Consider the following 18,101-nt stretch of genomic DNA (forward strand, 5'->3'; position numbering starts at 1 on the left):
AGACAGCACCATGACTCCGTGCAGGTGTGCACGGAAATGATCGCCAGTACCAAAAGAAAAGGAAAAAGAAGGCGCCGCTGCAATAGCACGGAATTGTTCTGCCTGTCGGATATTAACCTTTTAACCGAGCTCTTTTCTTTTCTCAAAATACACCGTGCTTCTCGGAAAGGCGGATCAGAGCAACTATCGGAGGTGGAAGCCATTTTTTTGTGTTATTGTAATATTTGAGCTGAAAGGTGCATGAACCGCTTTGAACACCTGAAGTGGACCTTTAAAAAATCTCATTAAAAGTGACTCAAATGGATTTGGGTAACACTTGTGTGAATGGGCTCACTTTGCTGACAATTATACTGGAAAGGCGGAAAGTTCTTGACAACTGCAAAAAAAAAAAAAAAAAAAAAAAACTATGTAAGAAAATGTTTTTTTTTAGCTGTCTATCCAATTTTGCAACAATCCAGTGGCATTCTTTGTGCGTTCTGATCCAAAACTGTGTCTTACAATCTAAGACTTAGAAGACCAACGTGGTATCTCACCCTTGTTCAGTGATGCTTTGAGATACGAGTGACTGAACTCACAAATTTTTCACAATTGTGTTATTTTTACGTCATAAAGCATAACGGGAATGCCTTTTTCCCATTGCAACATTTATAATTGTTTTTGGAGAGAAAGGCTAGAACAGATTAATAAGATTTCCATTCATTCCAATAAGAAAAAATGATTTGAGATACACTCGATTTGTGTTACAAGCATAAACATGAAACAAAAGAAATCTTGTTTTTCCTTCAAAGCTTCAGATCATAAGGGAAAAAGTTACCTCATTATCCTGAAATATAAAATACTTGTTCAAGATATTAAAGCCATTATGAATATGCTAATTTCCCCTTTTTAAATGCAGATTCGCCCCCCTCTCCACTTCCCCCAATCTAATGATAGAGGAACCTCTTATATGTAATTACTGTTATATTAATGCTATATTGCGTGCACTCTGTTGCCTAGTGACAGATGTCACCCAGAATAGATGCCTCCTATGTCGGGCTTTATGAACCATGAACGCCACATGTGTGATTTAGGCCATTGTGGAATAGCCATTTTGGATGAAGCCCTCCCCCAGATCATTCGCACAAACACGCTCTGGTGTTTAGTAGACTTTTTTCCCCATTTTGTTTTATCAACATTGTTGTATATAATGCAGAGCTCTTCATATTACTGGTTGTTTTGATTATTTTGATGAACCAACAGAATATTCTGTTCTATGACAATATAAGCAAACACCAAATTTAGAAAGATACAATTAAGATACTAGCTTATCTTTATGCATGAGGAAGAAAAATATTTATATTCTACTCTGAATATTCTGTTCTATGACAATATAAGCAAACATCAAATTTAGCTTATTTTTTTGCATGAGGGAAAAAAATATTTATATTCTATTCTGAATGTTCTGTTCTGTGACAATTTAAGCAAACACCAAATTTAGAAAAACAAAAGAAAAAAACTAGATTATCTTCTTGCATCAGGAAAAAAAAATCAGTATTTTGGTTGACCAAAAACACCAGTTTCAGACCAAAAAGCAGAGAAAATTGGGGTTTGTGGAAAGAAACAATGCAAGTATTTCTACAAAACAGCAAAAACAAAACTGTAAATGGATGTTTTTAAGCATGCTGTGAGCAATGCTGACTAGAGCTAAACATTTGTGACTTCCAAAGTGGATTTTGAAAAACAAATTTGACAAATACATGCATCTGTGGCGGTTAACGGTTGGATTCGAGTTGGCATGCACGGCAGTGACTGAATTAATGTACTTTTTTCACAAGAAGTTGAATCAGTCCTATTTTTAAGATTTCTTTTGCCACCTCTAGTTATTTCACCTTGTGTATTTTCAGATTGTGTCGAATTAGCAAGTTTTCTCCCACAGTTCTTTCTTGTCAGCCTGTTTGGGCGGCCATAAACCACGGAAACCACGGGCGCTTTAATGTCAGCACTCCGTCTCGGTTGTTAACAAGCCGTGGCGAGTGCGGTGGAAGCGACCCGACTCTCCCCCGCTAGTCCCCCAAGTGCACTGCAGTCACTGATTGCGCGAAAACACGCTGCAGTATTAATTACTGTTTGTAAACAATGCACTTTGCGGAGATTAGCGCACGTGCTCTGCATCCGCCGCACGCTAATTCTCGCCAGTGATTAAGCGGTGAGGCAAGGACAGCTGCTCAAGATGAGTTCATTGGCATGTTTAATGAATTGCGCTTGAGAAAATGATTCAATCATTACTTTGATTAATTCTCCACGTGTCGGATAATGCGTCAAACGTCTGCTGGGTGCCAATAGCGGCGCAAACTGGCGGAATCAGGCTAACCTGTTTCAGAAGGAATTCATTAATCCGACCGTATGGTTTGCTATCGTAACGCTAATGCTCGCTTAGCACCGCAAGGTTAGGTCAATGGAATTTTTTTTTTGCTAACACGTTGTCACTGTTAATGAAGCAAAGGTAGTCATTTTTAAAAAAAATGAAATCAAAATGTTAGAATATTTTTTATAACGTTTCTTCTATAAATTACTAGCAATGATAAAATTATACTTTTGATGACCCCAAAAAACCCATAATAATAAATCATTTTAATAATAATGAATAAATAATAATAATAAACAATTTAATATGATTAATAACAAATAATTTTCCCATTGTAATAATTTTATTTAATTTTACAAACTTTACAAACTTTTGGCACGTGATTTTGTAGTAGTAGTACTTAGTTTCTATAATTTCTATAAATTACTAGCAATGATAAAATTATACTTTTGATGACCCCGAAAAATCCATAATAATAAATAATTTTCATAATAATAAATAAATAATAATATTTAATAATAAACAATTTAAAATAATTAATAATAAATCATTTTCCCATTGTAAGAATTTTATTTAATTTTACAAACTTCACAAACTTTTTGCACGTGATTTTGTAGTAGTAGTACTTAGTAGTGTGTGTATATACTGTGCATGTACTTCTACCTGTGAATCGAAATAATCTCCGTCATCTTTTCTCCATTGGGTGACACTCTTCATGATGACAAATTCCATCGCAGGCACTCAAGGAGTCAAATTCCGCCTTTGCGTGTCTACAGCGCTCAGTAGCTCGTACGTTGCTCGCCCGTGCTTTTTCCTTCGCCCCCTCAGACACGCCGGCGAGTGGCAAACATCTAACGGAAGCAAAGCCAAGGCAAAATCATTTGAGAGAGATCTTGTCAAACAGATTAATCCCCCCACCCTGAGCCTCGGGGGTTCTGGACGCTTTTTCTGTCATGCTGCTTTGCCAGGCTCCCTCTTGATAATACCCCAAAGATAAAATTAATTGTGCAGGGAGATGTGGGATGGGGAGTATCCAAAAGGACCTTGAGCAATGCGTGAAATGCTCTCCCGTTCTCACTCGCTCTCTCCGCATGTGAAAAACAATGTGAAAGCGTTCGTCGGGAACTTGCGGACTTCTCCAATAGTCACAATAAATAGACGGATGGGATTTGTCCTTGTTCTATTAAATAGCTTTTTTATTTCATCGTCACGTTTTCAACTCAAAGGAATTGCGTAAAGCGGAAGTGAGCTGAGTAAATTAGCACACGCTAGCTCCAGCTGTTCTCACGTTGGCACAACCCACAATAGGAGGCGGGATCAGCAGTGGCTCATTTGCATAAAACAGGACCGCCTCCCTGAAACCGAGTCATTTTTTTTCCCGTATTTCTTAAGACGTCCTGGAAACAAACGCGTCGAGACAAGACAGAAGCTAACGACAACCCACTGGGGGGGCGTTAAGCTCGAAGGCAGCCCGGCCGGCTCAAAGGCGGCGGTGGCGCCGGCGGCGGGCGACAGCTTCTGCTAATCACGACGCTTTGAAGCCAAGCGGCTGACGGTGTAATCATAAAGTCACCGTGGGCCGCGTCAAACATCGGACTTGAAAACAGATGACTTTTCTGCAAGCGTGGAAGCAAACAAAACAATGATTAACCTGCAGACCTCTGCATCTTTCCGGCTCCCCGCCATTTCTGTATATATATGGGAAAAAAAAATGCTTTCAAAAAGCTCCCCATTGACACATAGTACATCACTCACCGTGAAATACCTGCAAGGGATCAAGGCGGCGGGATAATGGCTCGAGAGAGGATGCGCTTTGCTGCCCCGTGACGGACATTTCCAATTAGACGAGGTAAATAAATAGTGACTCATCCTATTCTGTGATTCATCAGTCTATTGTGTCTTAAATCAGATCACAGCTTTGGAATCCTCAGTAGTGGGGGGGGGAGGGGGATGTGCTACAATTACAGATTTTTTTTTAACAGTAAATTCGAGTGAGATCTTCTTTTGGACCTAGCAAATCTAGTGTAAGAACATCAAACATTAGATATATTTTGCTGCTTTAATGCATAATTCTTTGCGATAAAAAGCATCACTCATCTCACTCTCGGCTTCATCTCCACTGTACCCTCACTGACAGCAGTGCTATATATATATATATATACAGTAAGAACGTCTGGCTCTCGTTGCTGTCGGTATTCATCACCATCAAATAACTTCAAAACCTTTTTGTAGTTAAAAAAAAAAAAAAGGTTTGCATTCCTCTCTTCTCTTTTATTGGACTCTTCTTCATACTCAACTGAGCATAAATTAACATTACCAAAAAAAAAACACATTGAAATCAAAGAGTTTTTGTTATATGTGTGTGTGTGTGTGTGTGTGTGTGTGTATATAGTGTGTATATATATATATATATATATATATATATATATTTAAATTTATTTATCTATTAATTTGTTTATCTATTTATTTATTTATTTCTAATATATATTCTATATATTCTATATAATTATTTTAATGTTGATATATATATATATATATATATATATATATATATATATATATATATATATATATATGTTAATAAATATATATATATATTTATAAATTAGTTTAATGTTTTTAATTATATAGATAGATAGATAGATAGATAGATAGATAGATAGATAGATAGATAGATAGATAGATAGATAGATAGATAGATAGATAGATAGATAGATAGATAGATAGATAGATAGATAGATAGATACAGATGTATGAATATATATATATTAAATTGTCTTAAAACATTTCGGGCCATTGGAAAGTCAGCCCCCAAAATGCAATTTTTCTCGGTTGGGGGGGGGGGGGTCTCGGGGGCGAATCCATCCAGCCCACATCCGGCACAGCTGGTTGCGAGGGAGCGCAGGTGTAACAAACAAGTCGCCTCTGGCCTTTAAAGCTCGCCCATGTGCTAATGATTGGAGCCCGCCTGGCCGAGTCTCTCCATCCCCAAAATCCAAGCAAATGTGCTCCTTCTGTGTCACAATGCACCCGAAGCCAACCAGCGCGCCGTTGCAATCAGCCAGACACAGCTGGCTACCTGCACCACTGTAGATTAGTTCCTGTATTGCCTTTTTCAATTAACTCCAGCCAACATTATCACAACGCAGCATCGTGATTGTGAATAACTTCCAAAGGAGAGGGGGGTGGGTTGGGGCGGGCGAAAAATAGCCCCTTTTTTTGTAAATAAACTGACATGACTCATTAATGTGATGAATGGCTGTGCAATCCCCAACCCCCCTCTTCAAGCTTTCCCTCCTGTGGGCTAATTCCGGGGGAAAGAAAAGGGCGAGCTCTTAAAACCTGCGCCTCAAAGTGCTGAAGCAAGCAAGGCCGCCAGCCAAACGCTCGCTCTTTTCAACTGTTGACGCTCCCAAGGACCCATCTCGCAGTTAACATCAAATCATTAACTTCACCCCGGCCACAGCCACTCGCCGTCGTAGAGAGATGCTGTTCCGAGGGAGGGGGACGGCAAAATGGAAAAAGGTCATCGGCAGCCGTGAAGGCTAAATAAGCTGTATTATTGGCTTGGGAATGCGCAGGATCAACACTGACAGTTCTCCCCCGGAGTCCACAATGAGTCCGGATAGTAAAAGGAGGAAACAAATAAAACGTCACAACGTGCCACTTTATGGAAACATGTAATGTTGCAGCCATCTCATTGAATACTTCACTTCTGATGGTTTCCGTGGCAACCACATGAAAGGCGAAACGGGAGTTCAAAACTGCAGTTTAGCTTAACGTGGTACATGACGATATGTATAGCTATTCTTGAGAAATCTAGAACACCCGAGACAATGAAAACTTTGGAACTTCTCAAATGTTAAAGTTCAACTTTTGACATGGAACTTCAATACTGCTGTTTAGCTTAACAATATCCGTAGCTAGCTGGCGAGTCCAGAAAAAATCAAGTATGGCTCAGGACAGTTATGTATAGCTCAGCTAGCAATTCCAGAAAAATCAAGTATACCCAAAACGATAACTTCTAAACAACCTCTCAAACAATGAAGTTAAACTTGACACTCGAATCTTCAATACCACCATTTAGCTTAACATGGCTCAAGACACTTATGTATAGCTACACTCAGCTAGCGATTCTAGAGAAATCAAGTATACCCAGAAAGATGACAACTTCTCAACAACTTCTCAAACAATGAAGTGGAACTTGACATAGATGACACTGAACTTCAATACTGCTGTTAACATCATGACTCAAGAAAGTGACTCCCGATTCCAGAGAAGTAACGTACACCAGGAACGATGGCAACTTCTCAAACAGTGGATTTAAACTTGACACAGATGACATAGAACAGTGATATAAATTACTTCTAGAATAAGAAGAGAACATTTGACCTAGGACAGTCTTCTGGCGACCTCCACTCCTTGTAAAAAAAATTTCCTTCTTTGGGAAGGTTATACAAGAGTACAAGTGACTTGTAAAGAGCCCTCCATTTCCTCATCGGTTGGTAGCTCGAGCTGAAGTAGCACTTGAGTTCACACCATTTTGAGACAAGTGTGAAGTCCTTACAGGTAACAAAAGAACATTATGTAAAATTCTCCATCTTTGGTTTCAGGCAGGATTGCGCAAGTCGCCTGTCTGGTTATTTTAGAACAGTTTCCGGACCGTGTCTGGGATTACCTTGGCAAACATATTCCCACTTCTTACCTTTGCCAATTTAGTGGTGGGAGCCCTCGAGCCCTTGTCTTTATTACGGGAGTTCCTCATTGATCAATCACTGTCAGAGTAAAGAAGGCTGCTCTGTAATTGCTCTACCTTCTAATCATGAGTGACACCCGTTTCCCCTCCTCTGCCGCAGGTCTAAGCAGAGAGAATGTTCCTTGACTTTCACACCCAACACCCCAAGGTAAGCTTTTTTTTTTTTTTTAATGCACACACTATTTCTTCTCGTTATCTTTACAGCGAAATGGTCTTTGAGTGGAGCTTGGTTAAGACATGAGATTTATACTTAGTCGGAACAGCCTGGGGTGTGTTTTGATTCTGTCGTATGAATTGCATAGTTTAATTGCGCCATCTAGTGGAAGAGCTTTTAATTCTCTGCCTGTCACTACACGTCACCGGCATAGATAAAGACTCATTATTTGTAGTAAATAATATTCAGACGGCATTGAATCATTTCCCGTGGCACTGATGATCTTTCACGGCACGCTAGTCGGGAGGTCGGCTTGTGCTAGCAGAACTAATGGGAGACATTTTTACTCTTTCTTTCACTTCTTGCTTGTTAGCTCATGTCGTCGGTCCTGAACACAATATCTGCCATGTCATGATCTGTCTTGTCTTGTAAAAGGCGCAATTGTAAAGCCTCCATGTTCCAACTCACCCTCACAAGACTCCGCCTCCCCTACCCCCTGATATGCAAATGCGGCACCGCATTTCATGCAAATGTCCAACACCGCCGATTTGCCAATGTCATTTATGTGCCGGCTGGAGAACAAGCGTCCGTAATGTTTTATTCCGCTCACAGTCCGAAGAAGAGAAGGTCGCGTCTACACGACATGATTGTTTTATTCAACGCTGACGGATTAATGCTGATGCGGCACTTTGAAAAAAAAAACGCTCTCCCCTGGGAGAAAATAGTTCGACATTTTCTAAGATACGCCGGCCGACGCGTGCGTTCGTTCGGCCTTGGCATTTACGGAGATTGCGATGTCATTGACTGCGTAACTGCAAAGGATTATGCTCTGCGAGGGGGGGCAAAGTTTTTAAATTTAAAATGTAATCAGTATAATCACCATAAGCAATCAGTTCCTCTTCATTTCACCTGATCGAGCCAGCCCCCTCCCCCCCCTCCCCCCTTGTGCTTAAACGAGCCTGTTAAAAGTGGAAGCATCTTATCAGCACTCGGGATTAAGCCTTGACTTTGATTAACATCTGCACAAGTTTTTGGAAATATCAAAATTGGCGATTATGTTCAAGGGTGGGACACAGCGGGATTTGTGTTTGGATCGCAAAGACATGAAAAGTTATTTGGGGGAAGCGACCGTTTTGACGCCTAAACAGGTCGCAGGGTCTTCTCGATGATCCTTTTCTCGATTTTCCTACTCGATCCGGCTTTTGATTGCCGCAATCCATTTGTGGACAACTCAGCCCTGGTTCATAAGTAAATGCAAAGTGCACTCAGTAGTTTGTCCTGCTTCGTATTGGAGATAATTGTCTATTTCGATAAGCAGTGCTGACAGTGCAGGCGAGCCAATCGACTCTGAGGCTTAATGACTCAAATGATTGGTCAACATCGGGACATCATCAAAGTGCAGTCTGCGTGCTTCTTCCTAATGAAGTCACAGTGTCCACAGAGTCTGAACACTTTATGAATGTCAATTTCTAGCCGTAATAAACTGCACTTTGGAAAAGCTCCCCGTAGAAATGGGGACGGTCCTTTTTTGTGTGTTTCGGGAAGCTAAAGGTCAACGCGGGTCAAAGCCATCTTGGCCGGTACTTAAACACCGAGTCGGTCGGTGCCAGAATGGCTTAATGACATGCCGTGTAATGACTTTGCCATAAAGGGAATTAAAAGTCTAAACCCTGCGGGGATTGGCGTCGGCTTGAATTGAAATCAATGGGATGCATGGCCGGATCCCGACGGCGTTTGGCCGCTTGTTTAAAGCGAGCGCTTTTGCTATTGATGTTGTCGCTCAATGGGCAAGCCCGGAGTTCATTCTTTTTGAGACCGACGCATTGATCAGCAAATGGCGTGCTTACTTTGTGCTTTCGCACCTAGCCTTGCATTTATTATACCGCCAGCATTTGCCCAAAACCATTAAGCCTCAAGAAGCCAAGACAGTTAATTTTGAGGCTTAACACGGCTGCCTGAAAGACAACATTCTGTTTTTGACACTGGACTTTTATGATGCTATTGGACCGGGCTGGTCCACCAGATAATTATGAGCCGTTAAACCTTCAGCAAGATTGCAAAGCCGTAACTTTATGGTAACTTTGCTACATAGCGCCAAACCTAATATTACATACTACAGTTACGAATTAAATTTGTTCCTTGATCAGGTTCGTCGATAGAAAAGTTCGTAAGTAGAAGCTAATTTTTTTACTACAAAAACTTCGGACAAACTACGAAAGAACTTGTCAATTCAGTATGCTAACAGGAAGTGGCTGAACGAAGGGTAGAGAGAAAAATAAATAACTCAGTCACCTCACGGGTCTTTTTATCCGGGTTCGGAATTTCATTCTTAAGAGGAGGCAAAAGAATCTTGAGCCTCGAAAAGTCGAAAAGTCCGTAAGTCTAAACGCTAGACGTTCGTAAGTAGAGGTTTCACTGACCAGTCAATTTACCGCTGATCCAGCTTCGACAGAAATTCTGTTCCCTTAATTACAAACCATCAACACAGTCATTCCGATATTGCTTCACTTCACCCCCCCTTCTTATTTTCCAACTCTTTACTGTGAAAGCCTCAAGGAAAACATTCAAACTCACTCGGCAGAGAAACAGTCTCACAAAAAGCAACGCAGAAAACTAATCTGGCCAACATTGGATTGAACCAAAGACCTTTCGAAACCACCCAAGCTGCGCCCGGCGCGCAAACTCCGAAACTGACAAGCGATTATAAAAGCGCCTCCGGCTTGAGACAGTGTAATCCCCCCGATGTTGCCGTCTATGGAAGTCCGAATTAGATCCCTCAAACAATGTCGACTTGGCTAAACCCTCGGCATTTTAGTCCCAAAATGAAGTTGACCCTGTCAGTAAGCTTAAGGACGTGCGAGTCGTGTGACAAAGCCCTTCAGTCGTCGTATTCCTCCATCTGCGTTCCATCTCTTCCATGTAATGAGTTCCTACTCCAGCCAGACCACGGGGGCTAATAAGGCTTTTATCTGCTTTTGATATTAGATATTAACACCTCATCAACATTAAGCTCCCGTCCGCCCGTCCCATTCGCATTAGCCGAACAATGTCTCCCAAAGAAATCTTCTAAAACTCAAATTAAAGCCCCTCGCTGAATAGCCGGAAGGATGCGGCTACCCATCGCTCAACTCCACACCTCATTTAAAAGCTTTGCAAATCGCCGTGATCTTTAAAAAAAAATGGATCCTCGCAATCTTGCATTTTGAAGCATATGAATGATAAATGCTACGCCGACGGCTACGAAAGTAGGTCTGAGTGACACAATCAGGATTTTGTTGGTTTGGAAAAAACTATAAATAGAAACGTCAGTCAGGCCATCTTTGTGATCTTTCCCGCAGGGGGCGGAGACACGTTTGTGTTTGCATCAGTCATAATGTTTCATCGTCATTAACATACTGTAGTTGCGTGAAAAAAAAAAAAAGATGACGTGACAAGCGTCTATTTTAGTCTTTACAAATAATAAGAAAAAGGTAAATTCGCAGTGCAAAGGTTTCAGACTTCTTATCATTCCTCATGGCATCTTTTTGTCAGGTGCGATGAGAAAAAAAAATGAAATATTAACTTGGAAATATAGCTGGGAGAAATAGAAAATAAATGACTCGGCTGTGGCAAGGAGCAGAAGGAAGACGGTGAGATTTATCAAGTGGAGATGGAAATGTCTGCCGAGTCTTTGTTGAAAAATTAAACGGAGGACCGAGTCCGTTTGGACCACGCACCATACTTGAAATAAGAGGTCCAAAACGCTCTCGGCTTGGTGTTAAAAAGTTACACAAACACCCGGGAAATTTGTGTCACTTACTTGTAATGTTTACCAATGGACTTTGCGCAATTAAAGACGAGCTAGCTAGTTTTGTAGCGGACCGACCGCAATCTATAAACGTACGGATAAGTCGTCATATTGACGGATAAAGGTTAAACTATTAGGGATATGTTCTTTATCCATCTGAAACCACTTTTACACATTCAGCTCCTGAGAAGGATGCTGTTTAAATAACAACGAAAAAAAAACATAGCGAGTCAATATTGATTGATCCCAGAGCCTTAGCAATTACCTCCATGTGCAGAAGAGCATGTTAAGGTCAGTATTATCTTTGCTCATTTTACGGGTCAGCAACCTGGCTAAATTAACGTGGGGTAAACACTTTTGCTCACCTTGATGAAATTTACGTCGGGAGTTAAAGGTCCGAGATGCCGCGCCCCAGGTTGACCCTTGATATTTGGCAGGACGGCAACCGGCGCTAAAACGACGGCGGCGTAAATCAGACGGGGCAATGAAAGCGAGCAGTGAAAATGTAATGAGGCTATTAAAATAATGTATTTTACGGGACAACTGGGAACGTTCTATTTGCATTGTTGAATGATGGGAGTGTTTGAGAGTCCAAAATAACTCAATTAATGTGAATAGGAACTGAAAGGATTAGTGCTAAGGGCAGTTTTTGTAACACGTACTGTTTGCGCAATATTTTTCCCGCGGTAATGGATTCTGTCAAGTGTAGCACAATATGAGCAAGTTGGTCTTACAGAAAAAGGAAGACCAGGACAGACTAAATTTGGCAACAAAAAAAAAAAAAAAAATCATTTATTTCAATTAACATTTGGGAAAGGTTTTTATTGTATTCTGAATTATATAATTAAAAGTTTAAGAACAACAATTCTGTCCTCAAGGCTCAAAGAAATACCATTTGTAATGCATGAAAAGTCATTACTGTGCTCTCATTGTCAAGAATTACCAATTTATTAGTGTGCAGAGGACGGCGCCCTGGGGTGCCCCCCCACCATCCGACCCAGATGGGTCTATTGAAATCAGCTGCTTTTGTAAACTAATGCTGTCTTGTCATTTTCCCGTGAAGTCTGTGCAGCGTGGCGCTGGCTTCCTCCGCACAGTTCAGGGCGGTGTTTGATTCCAAAAAAAAAACACGTCTTGTCGGATGCCAGATAAAAAGGGGGCGGCAGGTTGTGTTAACGGTGTTCTAGATAAACCCTAATCCCAGTCAGCCAGGATAAATCATGCAATGCATAGTGATAGTCGCGGGTAAACATGCTTACAGATGGGCTAAATGATAAAATATAGTATCATCAGTCACATCGCAGGTGTTAAAGTCAAGGCCCGGGGGCCAGATACGGCCCGCCACATCATTTTAGGCGGCCCGCGAAGACAAACTGTGCATTAAATGTCAATTCTAAAATTTCAAATTGTTTTCACTTTTAAAAAATAGAGATATTGTTAGCGATTTTTATTACCATTCATTTTTTTTAAATTATACAGATACGGCCCGCCACATCATTTTAGGCGGCCCGCGAAGACAAATTATGCATCAAATTCATGTCAGTTCCAAAATTTCAAATTGTTTTCACTTTTAAAAAATAGAGATATTGTTAGCAATTTTTATTACCATTCATTTTTTTTCAAATCGTTTTTATTTTTAAGTATTTGATTTCAATATTTAATTTTTAAATATTTAAACAGTTTTTATTCATCTCTGTTTTGAAAACTAGTTATTCATCAGTTTGTTGTGTAGCCTATACAATATATACAATATGAGACGTTCATACATTTTTTTGGATTGATAATTTTAATTGCCCTTTGAAGCAAACTACGACTATAATGCGGCCCGCGGCAAAAATAAGTTTGACACCCCATCATATGAAAGGCAAAGATGCTAAATTAACTCTAAAATCTAACAGTCATCTTGGAGTCCAACAGTTGACCCATCATCGGCTTGGTACACGAGTAGGAAATTTTACCAAGGACCTGGATCCTTTGACCTTGTTTGCTTTCTCATTAGTACCTGTGACACTTCCAATGTGTCCACTGAGCATCTCGCAGTCAGTCTTATCGCCTCAGCTCACCTGCTGAGATGTGACACCGTTGTGGGGTTCACTGAGGGATGTCTAACCCCGCCAGCCAAAGCCCGGGTGACCCTGTAAGCAAGAGTGACAACACAATAATACTCCCCGTGCCCTAATCTTTCATAGGTGGATTATCAGATTAGAGGCCCCCGCTTGTTTATGGCCTCGGCGACTATCGAAAAAGTTGATCTGTGGAGTTTATCGTACACTTGTCGCATTAAGGCGGTTTTCGGGCCACACGGTCGGCTGCGGATGGCAGATAAGGCGGCAACGGTTGAATAGGACTTTGGAAAAAATGAGAAACAAAACACTTTGCCTGTCTTTCATTTGATTTCTTTGAGCTTTTTTTGATTTTTTTTTTTTGTAAAGAGAAACCAGAAATCAGAGGTTAGCTGTTTCAAAGAGGACGTAATCCGTCTTTTCTCGAGCTGCTCTCTTTCAAAAACGCCGGCCCGTTGAGGATTCCTATCAATCTGCTGTTTTGACAAAGCCGGAGTCCATTATTGAATCCTTTCGGACGGGAGGGGACGGGTGGCTGGCTAATTTTAGCTAACGGCTTCCCTTTCCCTTAGCAAGCAGTGGCAGCAAACACTTTGAAGGTCGTGGCCTCTTCAAAGTGTCCCCGTCAGAGGATATCTCCGAATAACATTCGCCGATACGATCATTATCTAAATAAATAAAGTCTTATCGGATCCGCAAGGTGGGCATGTTTTGACATCAGCCAGAGTGAGGTTGGAACTTAAATGCGCCAATTACTCCAAATCACTCAACTGCTGAGAGTATTGTTCCAACAGTTATGAAATGTTTCCGATTTTATTCAACATGACGATTTTCTGAATCCCCACCCCCAAACATTTATCACGCCGTACATTGGACAAATGTGCTGCAATGGCAAAAGTGACGCACGAAAAAAAAATCCAAGCAGCCGATCATACACTAAAGCGTCCGCGTAATCATGCAGATGAAATTCTCCAAGTGGAAATTAAAACGCCGTTAAGGTCACGTCTCGCTGGCTGCGTCTCCGTGCGAGTCTTAACCGGTGTCCTTGAAGGATTGTTGTGTTTTACATCATTTCATTTGCATAAGGTCAAAGAAATGTTAGGGAGAGTGCATCGCCGTGTGAAATCGCTCTTGTGAAGGAACTTCATGTTTAAGAACATAGACCTAATGAAGATATCTGGTACCGGATCCAGAAGATCATCGTTGCAAATAACGGTTCATAAAAACAAAAGCTGCTGACTTAATTTAAGCCGTATATAGACTTAGAAATGCTTTACCATCCGTCTTATATTTCTGGTCAGTGGTGGCGGTCTTAGTTGTGTTTAAGGATCTTTTGGAACTTTCATACCATGGCCAATTTAAATCAGAAATGGTTTGTGGTCACAGTGGTAGACCACTCAGCATTCCTCCTTTAACTTTTTTTTTTTTTAACTTTAAATGGAGGCCCACAATGTATAGAAAGCCGCAGATCCCTAAAAATACGCAACGAGCATCGGATGTTTCCAAATGATGATCTGGATCTGTCGTCAGGGAGCCACTCGACACCCACAAACCGAACCAACGTGCCCCGAAAGATGAATCTGTCGACACTCGGTTGTGCGTATCTCTATTTAATGATATTATATGTCATTTCCCGAGCAAAGAAAACACCATTAGCTAACGCGCTGAGTCGTAGCGAAGCATTCTGTGCCCATTTCCAGACCTGCTTGGTGCTAGCATAATTGAAATAAGCTAAGTATCATCGCGTTTGTCAAGAATTTTACTTCTTCCGCTTTCCGTGACTTAACTCAGGTCTGTTTTGCCAGGTGCTAAAAATCCATTTCGATACTAACCAGCACTAAAAGTGCCAAGAGGACAATTGAGTAGAAAAAAGTGTTGACCACAGATTGGAAAGCCGTTATCATTTCAACGAGAGCGATATGCTCGTAGTGGGAAAGGACAAAGAGGTCAGCAAAAGTGGAGTAAGTGCTCCCGCGGGCACCAACAGGCGAAGCATTCAAACTGACGACCCCTCCTCCCATCACAACCATTCTCCCCATCCTAACCCAGAAGAGTGAAAATTGATTTCAGCTTTATTCCCGCTCAAATGGATCAGCATGCTGGCGGGTGACCTGATGGTGGGACCCGTCTGCTCAAATTAGGAAGCCATTTGGAAGATACGGTTGACGCATGAATATACTGCCGCCACGGCGTTATTCCGCACATCAAATCATCCGGAGATCATCGAGCCAAACTGCCGATGGATGCTTTGAAAGATGTTTTGAAAGATTTCCGCGCCGCTAACTGTGACACAAATTGCGTCGTTGTCTTAATGATAATATTCATCATTTCCAAAAGTCATTACTATAAAACTTGAGCTGCTTTTAATGTCATTTTTTTTAAAAGCGCTAATTTTTCGGTAATTGTCCAGTTTTACGACCTCATTTTCTTGGAAATTGGAAATCGTATCTACTGTGTATTGAATTTATTACCCAGGCCAAGTTGTTAATTTTATTGTAAATTCTCATCAATTATGATATTACAGTATCAAACTCATCTTGATGTGCAATTTTGTAAATTCCCATCATGCAACTTTTGTTTCTATTCGGCACCGTAATATTACCGAGCAGGAAGAGCATTGAAGGTTATCGGGATCATTTCTACCGTGCGTCCACTCCGCAGACCTTTACGGCTTCGAGGTCTGCCAAAGCGGCATGCGCCCACAGCGCGGTGGACGCCGCGCCATGTTCGAGACCATATGGAGCACCGGGGTCACGCGCACGCCCGAGCGTAGCGCATGCTTACAAAATGAGCCAAATGTACTCGCTACTGTCTGCTGGCCTTGGCAGCACTGATTTTTATATATTTTTTTTCCCCTCCACGTTTGCACTTTCCTTCCAGCCAAGAGCATTTTTATTAGCCCCACTAAAAATCACTGAGTCTTTTGAAAGCATTGGATGCCATCATTGGTTTGGAAAAAACAAGTCCTATATTTCGGTTCTGGAATTTGAGATTGAATAAGCAGAACATTTGCTGGATTTGTCAGTTTGGATCCTTACAGTGGACCGTCTTCAATTAAAATAATCTTGCATCACATCATGGAAATTTATTTATTTATTTTCTTCAGTCAAGACAGTCATGTTCTTGTATTGTGTTGTATTGTGTCATTATGACATCAGTCCTAAGTCTTTCCGATATGTACCGATTTTGGGTCTGGTATTTTCAGTGAAGCTTAGTATCAAGCTTCACATTCTGTATGCCCACGATCCAGTTTCATTTAAACAGTACCGTCATTTCCAGACTATAAGCCGCACCTGAATATAAGCCGCACCAGATAAAAAAACCGGAAAAACCTAGATAAGCCGCACCGGACTATAAAACGCAAGTGTTTTAATTGAAATGTGCTAATTACTATTACCAGGATTACCAAGACAAATCATCTTACAATATTGTAAAAAATCTTGACAAATCTATAGATAAAATGTAACGGACTATAAATAAACCGCAGCTTGTGTAAAAAGTGGCGGTTTATAATCCGGAAATTACCGTAGTTTTGATTTTGGAGTATAAATCGGTCTTTTACAATCTCAACGCAGAACCGAATCTTTCTGAGATGCCTTGCTTTCTTCCGGATTGTGACACACGGTATCTTTACCGCGTACCCTGTCAGTCAGCCATGCAAATCAAAAACCAAACGATACGATTCCGATCTGCTGGGTGATAGTGGCACAATTCCGCAGCAGAATTTCCAGGCTGGTCCAAACGCGATAGGAAAGGAAACCCGCCTCATAAGACACTGGAAAGGTGCAAGATGATGAAGAGTGTTTACGGCCCACGCGGGGGTCGGCTTGTCAGAGACGACTCGCTGACATAGTAGCCGACCCTCATTTAATCACCATATTAATCCGGCCATCACGCCATCTTAATGACACCGCCGCCAGACGATCTATCTCCCGATTTGATTTAGGGCTCCATTTGTCATAAGTGACTGTTTCACTATGCAATCAATATGCCCCTTTCAAGGCACGGGACACCCCAAGACCTTAAAAGCTCCACGTTGGTGTCGTGAAGACTTGTTGTGATAAAGTAAATGCTTGGCCAGGCCAAAGGGGCGACGCATCCATCACGGCACGCTGCGTACATCCCCTTGGGTTCTGTCGGAAGACGGCCGTTTTTCATAGAGGCTGTCACCGCCTCGCACGTAGCGACCGTGCGTCCGTCGGTATTCACGGGGACATTCTTCATGTCCGCTTGGAAACTTGATGAATTACAATGCACCCCTGCCCCTCCCCCCGTTTGATCCAACTTCTTTGTCGCTTGCCAAGTGGTGAGAAGCTGCCATGCTAGCGCACCTCCACGATATCCCCCGCCACGCTCCGTCGAGCCGCCGGGCAAAGGCAGCTTTGCTCGCTCGAGGGGAAATGGGAAACAGCTGTGCCGCAGACAGATGTTGAAGGAGGGGGTGAGGTGGGGTTAGGGTACCTTTCCTCAATTGCAACACATCCTGGTTTCATCACCTGTCAGACAAATCTGACCAGTAAGATTTTCTCACTGATCTACGTTTACGAGCGAAACTTGACTCATTTCAAAACGTTGACTTCTTGAGTTTAGCGCTTCTAATACAAGTGGATGTTAGATTTTTGTTTTCAGATCACAGCCTCGGTTGTCTTTCTAATGTCCTCTGAGCTCTTGGGAGTCAGTAGCATTGGTTTATATCATTTCAATTGTATTAAGAATGGGGCTGTTTCTTGAACCTATTAGTGATCCCTCGCTACTTTGCGTTTCGTTTATCGCGGCTGCACTATATCGCGGATTTTTTTTCCCACATTAAAACAACATTTAAAAGTCAAAATAAAACTTCTAAAGTGAGAAAACGTGTCTAACCTTTAGGATAATGTAGTATTGCTCCAAATGTTTGTTTACATTCCTTTAGAAGTCCGTTTACGCGTGTTAGCACGATCGCGAATTAGCATCTTTCCGCTAACTCGTTAGCCTGCCCAGTACTTCTTGTTGGTGAC

General features: G+C 41.5%; 1 protein-coding gene across 31 annotated transcripts in view; it reads left to right on the forward strand.

Annotated features, from left to right (window-relative positions):
• LOC125977523 (receptor-type tyrosine-protein phosphatase delta) overlaps positions 1-18,101 on the forward strand; it is a 196,162-nt gene that overhangs the window by 80,166 nt on the left and 97,895 nt on the right. For all 31 annotated transcript variants that reach the window (XM_068651443.1, XM_068651452.1, XM_068651447.1 and 28 more), the window contains exon 8: positions 7,201-7,248. The gene's annotated coding sequence lies outside the window, so the exon portion shown is untranslated. The remainder of the gene's footprint in view (positions 1-7,200; positions 7,249-18,101) is intronic.

The sequence above is a fragment of the Syngnathus scovelli genome, chromosome 1, assembly GCF_024217435.2.
Source record: "Syngnathus scovelli strain Florida chromosome 1, RoL_Ssco_1.2, whole genome shotgun sequence".
Classification (NCBI taxonomy): Eukaryota; Metazoa; Chordata; class Actinopteri; order Syngnathiformes; family Syngnathidae; genus Syngnathus; species Syngnathus scovelli.